Source organism: Pelecanus crispus, chromosome 1 (genome assembly GCF_030463565.1).
Source record: "Pelecanus crispus isolate bPelCri1 chromosome 1, bPelCri1.pri, whole genome shotgun sequence".
Taxonomy (NCBI): domain Eukaryota; kingdom Metazoa; phylum Chordata; class Aves; order Pelecaniformes; family Pelecanidae; genus Pelecanus; species Pelecanus crispus.
This window is the reverse complement of record NC_134643.1, coordinates 34,188,225-34,196,957: the sequence shown is the minus strand read 5'-3', so window position 1 is coordinate 34,196,957 and position 8,733 is coordinate 34,188,225.

Sequence of the window (8,733 nt, the reverse complement as noted above, 5' to 3'; positions counted from 1 at the left end):
CTTTTTCATTAGAAACTGCAGAAACTAATCTTGAACTATCTTTGTGAAAGTGGCCTGACACTTGAGCAGATTCCCTCAACCTCTGATGTTGGAACTCATAGCAACAGTGAAATGCTTCACTTCATAGTGGTTGAAAGTAAATATATTCTTAAAAATGGGGGTGGAGGTTGTCTATTCTAGAAGCATGCATTTTCGATGGCCATAGATTGCATTAGCACTTGTTCATTTCCATTAAATTCTGATACTCTTTCAAAGCTAAGCATTATTACTTCAAGGCTACGCATCTGAAGGAATCCATCCTTCTGAGCAAGCTGGTGAGAAAAGCTGGGACATGCTGGCAAGCCCAGGTGGGTGCAGCTTAAAGCTCGGAGGCTGCCAGCTGAGTATCAGGTGTCAGGTATTGTCAAGCAGTTGCTGTTTCAGCAGCTGACAGTACCGTAAGGACTTAAGGATAAATGGATGCTTGTACAAAGGTCACTCATGGCAAGGGTACCAGTTGAGTGTTCTTAAAACAATCTTCATTTGTAGTGTGTGCTTCATACATAAGGGTTTGCATTATTATGAATAATCTAAAATCTTTTACTCTGAAAATATGCTTATATATTCTTAAGAGTCTGCAAAAATTTCTATAAATACAGTTAAGGAAATACATATGTATTGGAGGCTCCAGACTTGTCTATAGTAATGTCATGTTGGTGATGAGGTGAGGCATGATATTTAGGGGACTTAAACTGATTTTTCCTTGTTGTAGTTACAATTAAGTATCTTGCCAGTTGGTGTGGAATGCTAGCGAAGGAACATAATCAACGGGATTTCTATTTGAATATTTGTTTAACTGAGATCCTTGCTGTTATCCTACTGAAAACCAGGCACAACTCGCATCTTGAATAGACACTGCCTGTCCACTTGGCCTTGAACTTCAAGTGCAGTGGAGATGAAGAGAGGGAAAGTACTTTTACGTCTCCAACCACCTGATCCTAAGCATCTAGCTCTGTGGTGAAGTGAATACTTGGAGGAGAAATTTGACTCTTTCAAATGCCTTTGGACTGTGACTCTGCTAGGTCTGGGTTTTTTTACTGATCTAGCACTTCTTGCCTGATCTTTCTCCTCAATTCATATCTGTGTGCCCATAATCCCACGGGCACTTGGCAGGCGATTGAGAGAAGTGCTGGTGAAGCCATCTTCCCTGGCTGCCTTTTGATGTGGTTTTGATGTATCTGTGTAGTTCTAATAGCTAGCTACTGACCAGGAGTGGGACTGTCCCTCTGGGCTTTCCTCCTGCCCCCTCCCTAATGCTGACAATTGCGCTCAACTCATCCTGGAGTAAACCAGTTCTGGGAGCTAAACCAGCAGAGAAAAGCTAATCCTACTGGGAGGGGGGGAAAGAAAGAAGCAAAAAGGAAAAAAAGAAAGTATGTAACCTCCCAAATCAGCATTCCTCACTGTTAAGCAGAAAGCCTGTTTGGGTCTCCCAAAAAACGTGCTGACTCATAATCCTAGGAAAAGAGACAGCAAGCATAAACCCTGCATGCTTACACCACATCTTACTTGGTCATACACAGTTAAATGTTAGTGAGGACAAAACCCCCTTCACATTCATTTTTACTTGGCTAGGGATGTAAATGGGGGCTGGTTTGGTGCCCATTTTGGGGTAATGGGTTACGTTGCAGCACTTCCATTGGGAAACAAGACAGTGGGAGTTTTTTGTAGCAAGATGCCAGTTTATGAAGATTTGTAATGCATTCAAGAAAGACATGGGAGTGAGGGGGGAACCTTCATGGTTCTCATAGAAGGAACTTCAGTTAGATGGAGGACTTTCTCTTACTCCTCTCTTTTTCCTTTCCTTTTTTTTTTTTTTCTTTTCAGGTGGGGGAGAATAAGAAGGAGAAAGAGGAGATTTGAGTATCACTTCTCTTTTAAGTCAATGACAACTTAAAAGCATGGAAACTCATTGTAAAACTCTGCCTTAGCGTCTGGAGTCAGGGTGTCATTTGGATGCTGCCTAGCCCATGACAAGCCTTCTTAAGCAAGAAGAAAAAAAAAGCTTATAAAAATCAAGAAAGTCATAGTAACAGTAGTGGCAGAGGGCATGAACTGGACAGATATGTAAGTGCAGTGAACCTCTGTTGGGGTAGATAGAAGCCTGTCCAGCTTTGAGACAGAGTTTTTTGTTTGCTGAGCAAGAAGTGAGAGGACTGTTCCCAGGCTTACCTGGCCAGGATAATTATTTAGCCGTTGATCTTGCTATGCAAAAGACTGAAACACTTATCTTTTTTTGGTGATGCCTTTTGGTAGAGTTTCATGGCCTTCAGTCTTGACAGCTCATCAATCTGGCAGTCTCTCTGTTGCAACTGCTGTACTAAAGAAAGGTAATAAAGTTGTAATGCATCTTGTTATCCACCTGACATTTTTTACATCCTCCTTGCATCACTGTCTGCCTTGAGGATGGCCTGTGAGATTAATTTGGTGAAACAAACTAATAATTAATCTAAACATTGTTCTTTCCCCTGTATTTGTAGTGTGCTGTGGGTATGGCTTATGGAAAATGGCAACATAGCACTCTGCTGGTTACCTGTTTCAGTGACTACTAGATTTCCCTCCCCCTGCTGATTTTAAGCAAGAGGAGGTTACCACAAACCTTTGCAAATCGCATCTTTGGCTTAAAACTGGGTTTTGTTTTCTCTGGATATAATGCCGCAGTAGTAGTAATCCTCCATGTCAAACTTTGCCTTCACTTAAACTCAGTCACCTGTTTTTTTCCTAAGGTCAAGCTGTTGAAAAGCATCGCCAGCAACAGGGCAGACTGAGTGTAACCGGAGCGTTACTGTATGTGCAACAAAACTGTACTCACGAAGGGTTTGAAATTTGTTTTTAAATATTAGTTCAAATATTTGTTTAAATATTAAATATTTGTTTCTTTACATGGATGCCCTGCTCCTGGGGTGAGCATCCCTTCGTGTGCATGTTGGTCATAGTGGAAGAGCCACACAAAGTTTGCACCATTTCCTTTTTTAATTGAAATCAATTTCCAAACCAATTTAGATAAATTGTGAGGAGTTCTTCGGAGGCAAGGCCTGAGAATGGAGCTTGACGCAGATAAGAGTGACATCATTCATCATCCACACAGGCTTTGGCACAATACTTGGCTGAAAAGTCCCTCAATAAGCAAACAGCGCATTAGCACTGGCTCTGCAACACCTTCCCCGTTGCATAATGGTGTTTGTGCTGGGGTGTTATTAAAAGCCCAAGCAGTGATTCCACCCTGCGTCAGCCTCTGCTACCGGCAAAGCGTTGCAGGCGCGTGTTGTTGCAACGCACTTTGTTGTGCCTTGTGCAGCCTGGGAAACGGGGCGCTAATTAACCGAGGGTGTCGATGTGGGTAGGAGGGCCCCGCTCGCACCCGTCAGCTGGTGGTTGCGGCGGTATTGTGGTCACGCAGGCGATTACCCCTGCCCTGTGTGACTGTGGGCTGTGCAGAGCCAATTATGATAAAATCAAGATTGCCGTCTTCAGAAAAGCCTGTGGGGTTAAGAGTTTCCAGATACGGCAACAGACCTGTTGGTTCAGGAGCAAGTCCTAGCCCGATCCAACAAGGAAGGGCATTTTAATGAAACTTTAATTCTTTGCTGCTGAAGCAAAGTAGGATCGTGGTTTTAAAAGGTGTGTTGGTCTTCAACTCTGAGAGCATTAAGAAAAGGAAATAACATAAACCCCTCTTAGACGTGCACTCCCAGCACGCAGTAGCTGATGCTGGCCATTCCTCAGGCCAGCAGTAGCTGGTGCAGCTCTCCACAGCAAGCTGTTCGGGTGCTGTTTCCCTCCTTGATGTCTGGTTGCTGGGTGCCTCAGCAGCTCCCTGTGCCATTGTTTGGAGGGTGAAAATACAAATGAGCATTTATTTTATTTATTTATTTATTTATTTGTCTAATGCCACTTGATTGTCTCTGATCTGTAGCTGATATTATTTCCTTTGGATGTTTTCACTTACTTTCCTAACTTGTTTGGGGCATTGTTGTCTTTTTCTTATGTTTTTTACTTGTTGCATTTCATATGCACGCTTAAAATGTCTTTCAGAAAGACATTGAGGTGCTGGAGCGTGTTCAGAGAAGGGCAACAAGGCTGGTGAAGGGTCTGGAGCACAGGCCTTATGAGGAGCGGCTGAGGGAAGTGGGGTTGTTTAGTCTGGAGAAGAGGAGGCTGAGGGGAGACCTTATCGCTCTCTACAACTCCCTGAAAGGAGGTTGTAGTGAGGTGGGTGTTGGTCTCTTCTCCCATGTAGTTAGCAATAGGACGAGAGGAAATGGGCTCAAGCTGCGCCAGGGGAGGTTTAGGTTGGAAATTAGGAAAAATTTCTTCACGGAAAGGGTGGTCAAGAATTGGAACAGGCTGCCCAGAGAGGTGGTGGAGTCCCCATCCCTGGAAGTGTTCAAAAAACAGGTAGATGTGGCACTTTGGGACATGGTTTAGTCTAGTCTAGCCTTGATTGGCTTAGAGTAGACTTGGTAGTGTAGGTTAATGGTTGGACTGGATGATCTTAAAGGTCTTTTTCCAACCTAAACGATTCTATGATTCCTTTTAATCCCCATATCTCCCCCTCTCTGTTGTGTATGATCTCTTGTCTTTTACCTGCCCGTCTCCTACGGAGCTGGTTTTCTCTGTATTTTTAAATGTTATTTACAAAATAGCAAAGATTCCGATTCTGGAATCCATCAGGACTCACAGGTACTGCCTCTGTGCCCTTTCTTGGCAGCCTCAAAAAAGAAAATGCAGGCAGTCAGCAGTCAGCGACCCAGTTGAGAAGCCCCGATACACCAGTAACACCACCGATCTACCTCTTGTAGCTTGAACTCCCAGCAGCACGTGGTGATCCGCTGTTGGTGCCAAACTCCCCGGTTTGGGTGGGCAGGAGGGAGTGGTGTTGAACGGGGAGAGCACAAGGAGGTGTCACCTACAGCTGTAGGTGCAGAGTGGCACAAAGAGGGGTGGCCTTGCTCTGGTGGCCCATTAGGGTCTTCCAAAGCTTCAGCTTTGCTTTGAGGGCATCCCGTGTGTCAGGTGTCTCCTAGTGATCATATATAGCGGTAAAATTGTGCAAACTGTTCCCACCTATGAAGGCGTACTTCCACGCTCATGTCCTTAACCTGTGAGAGGAGGCCTAGGGCCAGGTTTGACAAGATGTTCAAGTATCTAGAGATGCAGGTGGACATCCACAGGGGTTTCTGAAGACACCAAGGAGAACATAGTTTAATTTCACTTGTATTTGAGCGCCATGTAAAGTGGTCTTGGAGGTCAGGCCGTTTATGCCCTGGCTGAGCAAGACCCTCTTGCCCTTGTGTTTGCAAGGCGCACGGCTCCCAGTTTTCCCAGAAGAGAGAGGGAGCGAGGCTGACAGCTGAGCCCGCAGCTCCACAACAGTCCAGCCTTGTAGGAGTTGGTCCTGGTTTTTAGTTGTGCTAACGCTGGCAGGTCCAGGGAACTAAACCAGCATTTTTTCACTGGGTTGGGTTTTCCCGTAGATCAGCTCAGACCCTGGTGGAACCATGTCCCTTGCTCTGGCCTCTTTGCTCCCTCAGGACACAGACCTGGGGCCACTGGAGGTGGAAAAGACCTTGGTGCTGTAAACACATTGTAGAGCTCCCTGCACTGTAGCCTGCAGGCAGGACCATACATGGTTGAGCCGACATCCCTAAAATTCCTGAAGGGCATACCCGCCTGCATCAGGCGTGGGCTTAGATTTTTGCGTAACCCCTTGGGGAGCAGTTGTAATTCTTGCTCCACGGACTCCTCCTGTGCTGTCAGAAACATGCAAAACCTTTCTTGGTTTGTTTTGTTTCAAAACATGAAACCTGGTTTATTTTGAATAGTTTTCTCATTGATTTCTCTGAAAGACCTATTACTCACAGACTTTTTTTTTTTTTGTTCTAGCTTCCATTCACCTTACTGCATACTTTCACCTTTCATAGCTGACTCGTGACTTTTTATTTTAAATGAACAGGTGAGATGATGCTTAATTAAAACCCTTAGAGTGGAGGTGGTGATCATTAAAGGGTGATGATGTAGAGGGTGAATCCTCTGTTTATCCACAGAACTAACCGGGCTTGAGAGGTGGGTGTTATGCCACTGTCCTACCCGGAGAAGCTGCCTCTGAAGCACAAGAGGTTAATTCGTTCTCTGCTCCTTGGTCTCTCTTCTGTGACTGCCAACAAAGGTAGCAATTACAGTGTTATCTCAGGGGATGTTCCCTGATGTGGATAATTGCGGAACTGGGAAACCACACTGATACGCTTGGGGAATGTCTTACAGGCCAGAGAACACCCCTGGCCTGGTCAGTAGTAAAAGTAAGTTGTTACCTAGATTAAATTTGTGCTAATACCTTAGGGCAAAAGGTTCCATATCCATTACAAGTCCCTTGAACCATCCGGTTGTTTGAAGGATTAGCTCTACCCAGCCACAGTCAAGAATGTAGAACATGCCTTAAAGGGCAAGTCGGTTTATGCCTGTCTTTTTTTAGCTTTTTTTGGGGGGTGGCAACTTCCGTAGCATAGTTTATGCTTCAGATAACAGGTATGTGTGCTGTCGTATTTGTTGTGTAAAAATTAAAAAAAAAAAAAATCATAGCAACGCATTTGTTCTTGTGAAAGCAGCCTGAATCAAAAGAGAGATAGTTAAGGAATGACTTTCACAATTTGGAAACGCCTAGGGGGAGTTATGATAGCTGGTTCTTTAGCCTAACATTCAAGGGTATGATACGATCCAGGATCCAGTGTTTGAGCACTGAAACACAGCAATCCAAGATTTAAAAAAAAAAAAAAAAAAGAAAAAAAAAAGACAAGATGTTTCAAATAATTGACTACTTGAAACAATTTAACAAGGGCTGTAGTGGATTTAACAGGAGTTGTAGTGGGTTTTTCCATTGCTGGTACTTTTAAATCAAAATCAAATGTTTTGTTCATGTAGACAATAATTTTAGGAAAATCCTATGACCACATGAGTTCAGGCTAGAAGATTGCGATGGTTGTTTTTGGCCTGATAATCTCTAAGTGCATTGCCCAGAGCAATATAGTAGTTTCCGTGCTCAAGCCAGAAAAGTCTGGGAAAAAAAGAGCAGCCAACTATCTCTGTACGCCCTCAAACAATTCGGTGCCAGGGAAAGTATTAGCAAGGTAGGGGGACAGTTTGACTGCCCAGGAACATAAGCGAACGTCTCTTTTTTTGCCTTCAGTAAGCTCTAGGTCAGGAAATTTTGCAAACTTATCTGCAGCCATTGAGTTGGTTGTGTTGCGGGAGTCCCCAAATGAGATTCTCCTTTTTGCAATGTGCCGTGCAGACGCGGTGAGTCCTCGCTGCAGGAAACTACTAAGAAAAGGTCAGGCACCCCTGGAAAAAGGAGTAGACAATATATGCAAATTGTTGGTATTTAATTCAGTCGTGTAGTGGGGAAGAATAAACGTTATTCCTGACATTTCCATTTTTGATTAATGATGAATGGAGTTGGCAGATGTTCAGCTGGCCACCAGATGGGGTCTGCTCAGTCCAACAAACAGAACAGAAAACAGTCTGGGTCTTGTAAAGCCAGCACTGACAAAAGCTCTGACAAAATCTCTAGTTCACCCGAGCGATATGCCAACTTTGACCTCAAAACAACTTAGCAGTTTAAGAATGGAGGGTAGTACAACCAGCGAAACTGCTTATGGAAGTGAAATGGGGTGTGGAAGGATTGGAGCTGGTTAATTTGCAGGAGTTTCAGCAGGTTTTTTTTCCGCTGCAGGAGCCGCAGACCGCGGCTTTGATTTCATGGGGCTGGATCCGTGCGGGACCCCGTTTTCCTCCACCTACGGTTACAAGTGTAATTGTGAGGTCTCCGGGCACGTCTCACGGCACAGTCGGTTTGTGATGGGGGTGGGCTGTGGTCGATGAGCTGGGTTTAACCTCGTTATCCCGGGATGGGCTTTGCGGCTGGAGGTCAGATAGCCCGGCACCGGTCCCGATCCATCAGCCCGCCTCTCTGCTGCGGCTGGCGGGGCTTGGTCAGCGCACGGGAGGGGGGGTGAGGGCTCTTCCCGGCCCACCTTGAAACTCCCGTGTGCCCGGCTGAGCCCCGGGGTCGCGTCGCAGCCCACGGGGACGGGGATGGGGATGGGGACGGGGATGCTCCTCTGAGCGCCTGTGCCCGCGGCGGCCGCCGCGCCTTTGCCCGCCAGGGCCGGCTCCCCTTAGCACCCTGCGGGCAAAGTCATTCAAATTTGGAAGAGTGGATTTAAATGCATGCAAATTCCGTTCCTGAGGGAAGCGATAAGTGTCTGCGAAGTGCCCCGTCGCCGTCCCGCACGGCGGGCCCGGGCAGATAAGGCGACCCCGAAATGGGGGGGGGGGGGGGGTTGCCGCTTTGACCCCGAGATGCAGCGCGAATAAATTCCCTTTGATAATGACTTCCCCAGGGAGACAAAGAGCGGGAGGGAAGAGGAAAGAGGAAATTTGACCGCGGTGTTCACGGTTACATTCACGGTGCCGGGGGGGGAGCTGCCCGCCGGCCTTTGAAGCCACAGCACCCGCCTCTCGGGGCTTCTTGTGCCCACGCTGGGGAGGGGGGCTGGGGGTACCAGGTCTGGCGGTTGTTTGCCCAGGGGCGTTCGGAAGACGCCCAGGTAGCCCGGGTGTTACTTTTCTGTGCATAAGCCGGGGGCTCGGACGCTTCTTTCTCACTTGGGATGTGCCAAGGGAGGCAGGGATGGA